The sequence below is a fragment of the Oncorhynchus nerka genome, linkage group LG26 (genome assembly GCF_034236695.1).
Source record: "Oncorhynchus nerka isolate Pitt River linkage group LG26, Oner_Uvic_2.0, whole genome shotgun sequence".
Lineage (NCBI taxonomy): Eukaryota > Metazoa > Chordata > Actinopteri > Salmoniformes > Salmonidae > Oncorhynchus > Oncorhynchus nerka.
The window spans coordinates 28951709-28964492 of record NC_088421.1 but is presented as its reverse complement, the minus strand read 5'-3'; the positions used below and the strand labels follow the sequence as shown (position 1 = coordinate 28964492).

General features: G+C 39.3%; 2 long non-coding RNA genes across 2 annotated transcripts; both read left to right on the top strand.

The window, feature by feature from the left end:
- Window positions 1–2379: 2379 nt before the first annotated feature.
- On the top strand, window positions 2380–4911 carry LOC115104383 (uncharacterized). Its single transcript, XR_010461211.1, has 4 exons — window positions 2380–2493; window positions 2589–2675; window positions 3402–4716; window positions 4822–4911. It is a non-coding gene; the product is annotated as an uncharacterized LOC115104383 (long non-coding RNA).
- Window positions 4912–7011: 2100 nt separating this feature from the next.
- On the top strand, window positions 7012–10136 carry LOC115104384 (uncharacterized). Its single transcript, XR_003859725.2, has 3 exons — window positions 7012–7147; window positions 9906–9984; window positions 10117–10136. It is a non-coding gene; the product is annotated as an uncharacterized LOC115104384 (long non-coding RNA).
- Window positions 10137–12784: the final 2648 nt, after the last annotated feature.

Genomic DNA, 12784 nt, shown 5'->3' with positions numbered 1-12784 from the left:
GTGATACAAACCATGACCAGAGCTGTACAAAAACCCTTCCTCCAGGGATTCATTGTATAATAGGACTCCTTAAATTGAATAGAACATAGATGCTCCTCAATATCCAATGTGTAATTTAATTTAAGCTGGAACTAAATGTTTGAATTGTTTGCCAACCTTGATGGTATTCTAATTGATGTCTACTAAACATTCAATGAACTCATCCATGATCCATTGCATGTTTTAATCATTCATATGATGAAGATGGCCTCACCAATACAGAAGAAGAAGGTCTAAGCTCTGTATTATCAAAAATATACAAATAACAAATACTATGTTATAAATGAAATATCCAAAAACTTGAGACCATTAACACAGTTGTGGAGTTGATGGAGTACAGCTGTGGACAGAATTTACTTTTCATAGCAGGTTAGGAGAGCATTTTAGTGAAACCTTACCCTTTTCCTAACCATAACCAATAACACTCCTGGGTTATGATACAAAATATATTGGCAGAGTGTAACACTGTCATCTTATCACAGTCCTGCATAAAATTGTCTTCCTGTATAAGTCTGGCTTTGACGTGGACAACACAGATGATTCATAGCATGCACAGTTATCAAATACCTTGATAAAATATATAAACACAGCACGTAAAGTGCTGGTCCCATGTTTCATGAGGTGAAATAAAAGATCTCAAAAATGTTCCATAAACACAACAAGCTTAATTCTCACACTTTTAGAGCACAAATTTGGTTACATTCCAGTTAGTGAGCATTTCTCATTTGCCAAGATAATCCATCCACCTGACAGGCGTGGCATATCAAGAAGCTGATTAGAAAGCACAATCATTACACAGGTGCACCTTGTGCTGGGGACAATAAAAGGCCACTCTAAAATGTGCAGTTTTATCACACAACACAATGCCACAGATGGCGAGGGAGCATGCGATTGGCCTTGCTGACTGCAGGAATATCTACCAGAGCTGTGGCGAGATAATTGAATGTTCCTTTCTCTACTATAAGCTGCCTCTAACGTCATTTTAGAGGATTTGGCTGTATGCCCAACCGACCTCACAACCACAGACAACATGTATGGTGTCGTGTGGGCAAGGGGTTTGCTGATGTCAACATTGTAAACAGAGTGCCCCATGGTGGTGGTGGGGTCATGGTATGGGCAGGCATAAACTACGGACAACAAATACAATTGCATTTTGTTGTACTCACACAGGCTGAACAGTCAGTCCAGGGGACCCCCGATGGTTCCTCAAACTCACAAGTGCCTGCAGTGGATTTACTCTAAGCAGCACTAATATGTACTGGATCCGCCAGGCACCTGGAAAAGGACTTGAATGGATAATTTACTATTATTCTGACACTTACAAGAGGAATGCCCCAGTAGTACAGGGCCGATTCACTGTATCGAAGGAAAGCACAAATTTCTATCTGCACAGTAGCCAGTTGAAGCCAGAGGACTCTGCAGTGTATTACTGTGCTAGAGACTCACTACGGTTAAACTAATGAGAATAGCTGTAAAAAAAAACATCTGGTAGAGAAAGGAAGGACAGACACACAGACACACGTATAGTATGACCAGTAGATCATGACAAGGGGATACATGAGGAACCATTCTAATTATGTATCAAATAATAACACAATGATACACCAGTTAAAAACATGGTGCTAGTGTTATTGATGCACCGACAGGGGGCACTAGAGAGAATAAAGTAGACGGCACACGTCAAACGTATGATTTATGACCCTATGTTAGGATGACGTGTGCATGCGCATATTTGGGCATCCGGTCAGGACATCCTGGCGGGAACTGATCACGTGCTTATGCCAATATATGGGCATCCTGTTCCTATTCTCACGCGTTAGAGGGTGTGCTAATTTATGCATATATTGCATCTATTCCTTTGAAGTTGTCATGATGATTGATGATTGATGTGGCGGGACCTTTAGCATATGCGCTGATTATAAATAACATTGTTTAACCCTAGGGGGCTGTCTCGCCATATTGTATTCTTTCTTGAGTGTTTGACTTTTTAGTCCCCACATCCTCTGGGGTGGTTGGCTTTTTATCCCCCACATCCTCTGGGGGGTGAGATAAATTTGGATTTGAAAGGGCATATGTGCTAATGAATCGAAAGAGACGCCGACACACTTCTTGGAGGGGGGTAGGCAGATATCTGAACATACCGTTTGCATGATAGTGCAAACCTTGGTTTCAAACGACCCCTGCAGAGAGAGAGAGAGAGGGCCTTGAGTGCAGATGCCCGGGCATTGTTGAACACACTCCCCCTACCCTTCTTATTTTTGAAACACACACACATACACGCCAGCACACACACACACACACGCACGCACATGGCTTTAGTCTATGTTCTTTTTTCTATGTTGTGGTTTTGTGTTTTGCCTGGTATGGTTCTCAATCAGAGGCAGGTGTCGTTCGTTCTCTCACCCCGACAGACCGGGGTGTGAGAGAAAACGAGAGCTTCCCGTTCATTAAGGGGTGAGATACAATTTTAATTCATTCAAAATATTAAGTACATACAGTTTAAAGCATGTCATAATTAATTACACCTTTTTACTATTCCTTTCTTACAGATAAAGGGCCTGGTTAGCATTGACCATTATCCGTATCCAATTCACCATCGCCATGCCAGGCTCTCATGCACGCTCCATCAAAGCTCTGTAAGTTTTCACTCCATGGGTCGGGCATGTAGGTCCTGGGTATGTCTCAAGGATAGCCACGGCCAGCGCCGTAATTGTTCACGATTTTGGAAAAGACTGTCCAGCTTATTCATAAGGGTTATGAATATGGGATAATCACTCCATTTAAAGCTAAACACTGTCATAAAAAAGTTGACATCCATGCATGCCTTGGAAGATTTTTTTTTGAACCTTTATTTAACTAGGCAAGTCAGTAAAGAACAAATTCTTATTTTCAATGACGACCTAGGAACAGTGGGTTAACTGCCTGTTCAGGGGCAGAACGACAGATTTGTACCTTGTCAGCTCAGGGGTTTGAATTTGCAACCTCCCAGTTACTAGGCCAACACTCTAACCACTAGGCTACCCTGCCGATACATGAGAACTGACATACTTTGTCGCATCTCCACTATATCTGTCATGGTACTGTGGTCTTTTTAAAAGTAAATAACCATGTGTGTAGATTGTACACGTTTGTTTCACAGTAGATGTGTTTAAACCCACCAAGAAACACCTGATTTATCACACAGCATTAATGAATAAGCTGGGTAGAAAATGAATCTGTTTAAGTCATAAGTAAAGGCCTTTCAAAAAGAGGCTGTCATGATTGACTGTGGCACATATTTAACACGTATTGCTTGTTACAGAAGACTACTGTTGTACATTGAATATCCATATTATATTTAGTTCATTATTTTCTTTCAACAGGTGTACAGAGTTATTTATGAACTCTCTCAGCCAGCCTCTATGACTGTCCAGCCAGGTCAACCACTGACCATCTCCTGTAAGGTCTCTTATTCTGTTACTAAAACTTGGACAGCTTGGATTTGACAGCCTGCAGGGAAAACACTGGAATGGATTGGAAATGTATATTCTGGAGACACACAATACAAGGATTCACTGAAGAACATGTTGGGCCTCTCAGTAGATTCTAGCAGTAATACTGTGTTTTTAAAAGGGAACATCCAGATTGAAGATACAGCTGTGTATTATTGTGCCTACCCTCACAGTCATACAAACCAGCACCAGAGCTGTATAAAAACCCATCCTCTTGGGAGACACTGTATAGAATATGGAAGCTGAAGAGCAGCAATGTAATGCTCCTCTTTTCCACTAATTGTATTAAAAATAAATGTTTTATCCATAAAATGCTCAGTAAGAATGTCTAGCCCATCTCCTTTGTTAATAAATCAGAGGAGTTATAGTCAATATACCACATGCACCTGAAACAATTACAGACTTATAACATCGTTATAGGAATATATTGTGTAATTAATGCTTACATGGCTTTACAATAGCTGTACTTTTGAGATTGTTCTACATGATATTATGATGTTTCTTAACAGGTGTACACTGTGGTCTTAAGCTCACCCAGCCGAGTTCAATGGTTATAAATTCTGGAGTCTTTGGTAATCACCTCTGGGTATTCTCTGACTGATAGCACCAACCTCTATAGAGTATCATGGGTCCATGGGTCGCATTACCACAGTGAAACAAACAAGCCCAAAACTTTTCCAAAAATCCCAACAGCCATGAGTAGAAAACAAACTTAATCATATTGTATTTCCCCGACCAGAAATACTGGTGTACCATTCATAGACGTCTACATAGTAAATCAAGTGTGAAAATAGACAAAAGCAATTCTCAAATCATTCCTCTGTACATTTCACTCTACATGATGTGTTGTATCTTATTTGCTCTATAAGAGGTGTCAATAATCAAGAAAATTCAGAGTTCATACTAGCTAGCTATAGTTAACCATAGTTACTTCACTGAAAATATCAGCAGCAAGTCATTACATTCTGATACGGATTCTGTGTATAACTTGTCACAATGATACAAGTTGTTTATTTCCTCCTTTTATAACTCTTTCACTCTATGCAAAGCAACTCTCCTCTCTTGTGTATAAAGAGGAATATCTCACTCTCTTTCACTGAGTTCAGAAGTGCAGTTACCATCAGTTCAGCTTCAACACAAACCATGTTCCCTGCATCTCTGCTGTTGGTGCTGGCAGCTGTATCCTGTGAGTTTTGGGGGACTGATACGTCAACATTGGCGTAATAGGGAGTAATAGAGTTTTGGAAATGTAATTAACATAATATTTCGTTTGTTTTGTTTTGTTTTACAGGTGTGTTCTGTCAGACTGAACTCACACAGCCAGGCTCTTTGACTCTGCAGCCTGGACAGCCTCTGACCCTCTCCTGTAAGGTATCTGGGTATGCTTTAACCAGCACCAGCTACTGTACAGGGGTGAATCACCAACCTAAAGGAAAATCATTAGAGTGGATTGGATTCATTTGTCACGATGGTAGCACATATTACAGTGATAAACTGAAAAACAAGTTCAGTATCTCCAGAGACACTTCAAGCAGCACAATAACTTTAACAGGACAGAGTTTGCAGACTGAAGACACAGCTGTGTATTATTGTGCTCGCTACCCACAGTGATACAAACCAACACAGGACCTGTACAAAAACTCCATGACATTCATATGAATATAAAGGTATACAAACACTAAACATGACACCACAATACAAACTTATATAACAATTAAAACACACATACTTTATACACAATTACTGTATTACTACAATTTCTTAGCAGTGACATTCCATCCATCAAATCTACTCAAAGTATTAGTATCACGCTCCCCTCTTCGTCTGTTCTGTCTTTATGTACAGAGAGTTCAGATGAACTAATTATCCCTTCTTTTAGGATCTCTATTGAAAAGCTTTACACAATTTTATTCAATAAAGATATCAGGTTACACAGAAATTGCATATTTTCCATAATTTGGTCAAACTGTATAAGAAGTAAGTATTAATGCATCCATTCCATATTCTAAGGGTTTATGTTTGATAATCCACTCTGTTCCACACTGACCCTGCTCTGCTTTTCTCAGTTCTGTCTGTTTCTCTCACACACCCCACCCCTCTCTCTTCCCCTCTGTGACCCTCACAGCTGTGTGGCACCTCGCCTGGTGAACTCCAGTCGGTCACCTGGGTGTTTCAGGGTCCCAGTTTAGCATCTCTGATGATTCAGATAGACAGTTAAAGCAGTTAAGTAGCTCAGGGACTGTAGGGACTGTTCCTATACACTTTCATGATCTAATTCTCACTACCTTGTTTCATTTGAAGATAAACTGCCTTTCTTATAAGCCAGCTGGTGGCTGGTAACCATACAATGTTTCAACCACATGAACAAGACTGGCATTTGGTTTGAATAAATGGTGAGAATGATCAAATAATCTGACAATTTATTCATTGTTTAATTCATATGATAGACCTTGTTAACAGTTCTATTAATTATATGATTTAATATTTTCAGTCAATCACTTCTACTCATCACACACAATTGTATTGACAGACCATATTCATGGTTTGTAATAAATATAACACACTTATCAAGAATTGCATTGAACAATGAGTCCTTAATTTTCTAAAATAACAAATTGCTCTGTGGTTTCTCATAGCTGTCCTGGGCACCTCCCCCTGAGTACATTATGTATTGATTATAATTATTTATAGGGGAAAGAGTTTAAGAATGTATTTTTATCAGGCGTGTCCATCAAAATGAGTGTTGGGCGCAGTAGTTCAAAGCTACACAAGCATGACTTCTACCCAGGATGCACCTGCACTCTGAAAGACATTTCCCTGGTATAGTATATTGATTAACCCAAAAAATGACCAATATATCATTGTAAAAGTGCAGTAACACATTTAAAAACGAGATTACACTTGTTGCAATCAAAGTCATTCCAAAGGTTAGGTTTACCAGCTAACAGAGCAAATGAATGTGAACATACTTTCATATGATTGGTAAACAATACAAAACGTTGCAGAGATCCTATCCAACTGACAATCTCTTACAAATAAATATAAATGATTGGAACCAAGATTTTAAAATAACTGATATTGGCACAAGATAGAGGGAATGTTGGAACATAATTTATGAGATTACAGTTATTGCAAATATACGCTTAATCCAATTTAAACTAATGTATAGAATGTATTATACAAGAGACAACATTCACAAATTCTACAGCACAAAGGCAGAGTCATATCTGAAGTGTGAAATTAACAATTACTCAATAATTCATGACTTCTGGGAATGTTAAAAAGTCTAAAAGTTATAGTCAGAGTTGGAAAGACGGCTGTCAGAAGTATTACAATGTAAATGTACTTTTAATTTGTATGTCTGCATATTTCAAGACATGGCATATGAGTCTGCAGTGAGACACCTGGTGGGTTGGAAAATACTTTTCTCATCAATCATATTTTTTTTAAATACATAATACATTTCAAAATCAACCAATCATCCATTGTTCACGCAATGCAAATGTCAAATGCTTTTCTATCTAAATATTGAAAGTGCATGGGCAACGGAGAGGAGCAAAATCATGCAGTTTGAGGCCATGTGGCAGGAAGTGATACGGGCACCGCTGGAGATATGGGTGAGGGCTAGTGGGTCTGGGCAGGTGTGATGTTGTTGATGTTCGTATGATGTCGTTGTTTGTATGTGTTCTATTGTTGATAAAAGGTAGAATTAAATCTGGCCACATTTTTAGGTTAATGTAACTATACATTTATTATTATGTAAACATTTAGAGCATGCATGTTCAAGAGGTCATAGGTCATCACAGGTCTGTGGAGATCTTCACAATTGTTGCAACAATCTGTGCAAAATCTTCAACGGCATTGATCACTTACACCATGCACATTTAATGTAATCTCAACTGCAATCCACCTCATTTGGTTCTGCTATTAGATGAAACATAGAGAAATCATCTTCATCTGTTCTATAAATTAACAGAATATCTGAGATTCTATTGCCATATGAATTTTGCTGTGATTTTGAGTGGTTGAAAGAGCAGTGTCCCTTTGGGTGACAACCAAATTGGAAATCCAACAAACTTTTGGCTGCCTTTTTGAGGGGGTGAATATAGGTTGTAATCTCATTCATGAACGTGTCATCCAAATATTACCCAATTATCCACTATGAAATGACGTAGAGTGCCCAGTGGGTAGCCAAGTTGTTTGGCGACAGTTGCTGACCATGTAATGTTGAAACAATGGGAACACATTTTAGGGTACTGTACTTCAGGATCTGAATAGTATTTGTTTTTTGGTATCTTGTTTTAAGTGTTTAATAAAAAATACATTTAAAAAAAGTTATTTTATGAATATTGAACAGATAGAGAGAGAAGATGAAAGTGATAAAAGATTGACACAACCTCTAAGGGCAGTAGGCCAGATTCAAACTATGCTGACAATATACCTCAATTTATGTCAGGAGCCACTTGTATGAATGTCTCTGTGATATTGTTGTGATAAATATCAAAATGCAATAGGATTTAAATATAAATAATTGAATGACTGTTTATGTTCCTCGTTCCTGTTGTTCCTGTTTATGTTACTGTTTATGTTCCTCGTTGAAAAATACACAAAAAAATTACTTCACTCTGTTAGCAATGCAGAAAATGTTTTCTGATTGACAGTGATTAATGATGTCTGGCTTTGTCTTTAATTACAATTTGAGATGAAACACATTGGCATGATAACACCAGAGTACAAAAACTGTCACAAAAAGGTAAACATTGGGGCTTAAAACAGTGTTTTTCAGAGAAGTGTTTTGAGTGTTGAAATACGTATACAAATGTAACGTTAGTATGACCTGTTGGAATGTTGACCTGGCATGTGACATGCTACCAACCAACAATGGCTGTTATGCTAATTCTGTCTCCCAAGTCTGTGTATTTGGAAAGTATTCAGACCTCTTGACTTTTTCCACATTACAGCCTGATTGTAAATTGGATTAAATAAATACAATTCCTTATCAATCTACACACAATACGCCAAAATGACAAAGCAAAAAAAGTTTTTCAGAACTGTTAGCAAATTTATAAAAAACAGAAATATCTTATTGACGTAAGTATTCAGACCCTTTGCTATGAGACTCGAAATTGAGCTGCGATGCATCCTGTTTCCATTGATCGTCCTTGAGATGTTTCCACAACTTGATTGGAGTCCACCTGTGGTAAATTCAATTGATTGGACATGATTTGGAATAGCACACACACCTGTCCATGTAAGGTCCCACAGTTGACAGTGCATGTCAGATCAAAACCAACCCATGAGGTCAAAGGAATTGTCTGTAGAGCTCTGAGACCTATCCAGGCATTTTAAGATTTGGCAGGTGTCACCAACGCATGGGCTATTGCATCAGGCTGAACACCACCATTTTCCTACGGCTGTATTCACCACAGAGCACAGCCTCTTGTGCCTTATTGCTCAATTACATCATCTATACTTAAGGTACAAAACATGAAGAACACCTTCCTAATGTTGTTCTGGGGGCCATTTTGCCCTCAGAACAGCCTCAATTCGTCATGCCGTGGACTCTACAAGGTGGCTACAGCATTCCATAGAGATGCTGGTCCATGTTGTCGCTAAGGATTCCCACAGTTGTGTTAAGTTGACTCAATGTCCTTTTGGTTGTGGACCATTCTTGATACACATGGGAAACTTTTGAGTCTGAAAAACTCAGCTGCGTTTCAGTTTTTGACACAAACTGGTGAGCCTGGCACCTACTACCGTACCCCGTTCAAAGGCACAAATATTTTGTCTTGCCCATTCACCCTCTGAAAGGCATACATACACAACCCATGTCTCAAGGCTCAAAAATCCTTCTTTAACCTGTCTCCTCCCCTTCATCTACACGGATTGAAGTGGATTTAACAGGTAACATCAATAAGAGATCATAGCTTTCACCTGGATTCACCTGGTCAGTCACATGTGATGGAAAGTAATGTTTTGTATATATACATGTATGCAGAAACTAAAAAGAGTACAGGCTATGTGAGGTGTTGAACCTCATTAAGCTGTGTTCATCATGATGAACAAGGAGTCTTTCCTTGACAAATGGATGTCTTTTTCTAATATTTAAAAGTATCCACAATTAAATTAAATCAAGTCAGTTATGTAGTTATGCATGTGGTGAGTAGGTTTTTCTGACTAAGTGACCTAATCAGGAAAAACACTGTTCCTGGTCAGGTCATGTGACAACTCCTGGCACTACTGATGAGCCATAGATTGACCTCTGACCACAGAGTCATCAGCCCCTCCCCCATGACATCACGATGTAAATCCAGATCCCTCAGAGTTCATATATACTTATATTCTGTTGCTGACTTGTTGTCTTGTTGTCTTTAGTAGAGTAGCTGAGTTCATATCTCCACCCTCAGTATGACAAGAAAACTACACCTTCTGCTGCTCTCTCTCTGTCTGACCTGTGAGTTTTGCAACCGCCTACTCTTTTAATTACTGTGCTTACACTAAAATAAATATATTTATCCTTTGTTTTGATCAATTTGTACTGTTCTCCCTCTCATGTTCACTTCTTCATTCTCTTTCTCTCCATCAGGTTTAAATGGAGTATGGAGTCCATTCCCTCAAGTCCTCTCCAGAAAAAGTCTGGAGGAACTCTTAGCCTCTTCTGTAAGGGAGCTGGGTATACACAAGACAACCTGCAGGAAAACCACTGGAATGGATTGGGTATACTGGTACATACACAAAGAGTGTTGAAGGGCGGATCGAGATAACCCGAGATAATACCATCTGCATGGTGTATCTGAAGCGGTCTGTTTTGAGAGCAGAGGATTCTGCTCTGTATTACTGTGCAAGAGAGACACAGTGGTGTGAGTGAGTGGAGGATCTGTACAAAAACCCCTCAGAGAATCTAACTGGCAGCATAGTCAACAGAGGACAGTAGAGGATCAGTACAACATAGTCACACTACTGAAGTATTATATTCCCCTGAGAGCCAAAATAACAGAACTACTTGTACATCAAGACAATGTACACATTTCTGTATAAAGACGTAGGTGGTTGGAAAAAGTAATTTATTCTCTTTCATCAGATTAAGTTTCCTGTCTGTCTCTCTGTTCTCCCTGCCCTCTTTCAGATATATACAGTGCCTTGCGAAAGTATTCGGCCCCCTTGAACTTTGCTACCTTTTGCCACATTTCAGGCTTCAAACATAAAGATATAAAACTGTATTTTTTTGTGAAGAATCAACATCAAGTGGGACACAATCATGAAGTGGAACGACATTTATTGGATATTTCAAACTTTTTTAACATATCAAAAACTGAAAAATTGGGCGTGCAAAATTATTCAGCCCCTTTACTTTCAGTGCAGCAAACTCTCTCCAGAAGTTCAGTGAGGATCTCTGAATGATCCAATGTTGACCTAAATGACTAATGATGATAAATACAATCCACCTGTGTGTAATCAAGTCTCCGTATAAATGCACCTGCACTGTGATAGTCTCAGAGGTCCGTTAAAAGCGGAACACACCAGGCAGGTCCGAGATACTGTTGTGAAGAAGTTTAAAGCCGGATTTGGATACAAAAAGATTTCCCAAGCTTTAAACATCCCAAGGAGCACTGTGCAAGCGATAATATTGAAATGGAAGGAGTATCAGACCACTGCAAATCTACCAAGACCTGGCCGTCCCTCTAAACTTTCAGCTCATACAAGGAGAAGACTGATCAGAGATGCAGCCAAGAGGCCCATGATCACTCTGGATGAACTGCAGAGATCTACAGCTGAGGTGGGACACTCTGTCCATAGGACAACAATCAGTCGTATATTGCACAAATCTGGCCTTTATGGAAGAGTGGCAAGAAGAAAGCCATTTCTTAAAGATATCCATAAAAAGTGTTGTTTAAAGTTTGCCACAAGCCACCTGGGAGACACACCAAACATGTGGAAGAAGGTGCTCTGGTCAGATGAAACCAAAATTGAACTTTTTGGCAACAATGCAAAACGTTATGTTTGGCGTAAAAGCAACACAGCTCATCACCCTGAACACACCATCCCCACTGTCAAACATGGTGGTGGCAGCATCATGGTTTGGGCCTGCTTTTCTTCAGCAGGGACAGGGAAGATGGTTAAAATTGATGGGAAGATGGATGGAGCCAAATACAGGACCATTCTGGAAGAAAACCTGATGGAGTCTGCAAAAGACCTGAAACTGGGACGGAGATTTGTCTTCCAACAAGACAATGATCCAAAACATAAAGCAAAATCTACAATGGAATGGTTCAAAAATAAACATATCCAGGTGTTAGAATGGCCAAGTCAAAGTCCAGACCTGAATCCAAACGAGAATCTGTGGAAAGAACTGAAAACTGCTGTTCACAAATGCTCTCCATCCAACCTCACTGAGCTCGAGCTGTTTTGCAAGGAGGAATGGGAAAACATTTCAGTGTCTCGATGTGCAAAACTGATAGAGACATACCCCAAGCAACTTACAGCTGTAATCGCAGCAAAAGGTGGCGCTACAAAGTATTAACTTAAGGGGGCTGAATAATTTTGCACGCCCAATTTTTTAGTCAAGATTCTAGCAGCCGCTAGCTGAAGTTTATTTAGTGCTTTATCCGGGTAGCTGCATCAAGTATAACCTTGATGTGACAAAAGCATTGATTAATTGTTTCTGCAAAAATTTTGGACAGAAAGTTTCAGATTTTTGCAATGTTACATAGATGGAAAAAAGCTGTCCTTGAAACAGTCTTGATATGTTCATCAAAAGAGAGATCATGGTCCAGAGTAACGACGAGGTCTTTCACAGTATTATTTGAGACGACTGTAAAACCAACATAATTAATTGTCAGATTCAACGGAAGAGCTCTTTGTTTCTTTGGACCGAGAACAAGCATCTCTGTTTTGTCCCGAGTTTAAAAGTAGAACATGCACAGCCATCCACTTCCTTATGTCTGAAACACAGGCTTCCAGCGATGGCAATGTTTTGGGCTTCACCATGTTTCATCGAAATGTACAGCTGTGTGTCATCAACATAGCAGTGAAAGTTAACATTATGTTTCCGAATGACATCACCAAGAGGTAAAATATATAGTGAAAACAATAGTGGTCCTAAAACGGAACCTTGAGGAAAACCCAACTGTACAGTTGATTTGTCAGAGGACAAACCATCCACAGAGACAAACTGATATCTTTCCGACAGATAAGAAGTATGCCCCTTTATCATGCCATCACAACATGATGGCAGCTTGTACCAGTATTACTTT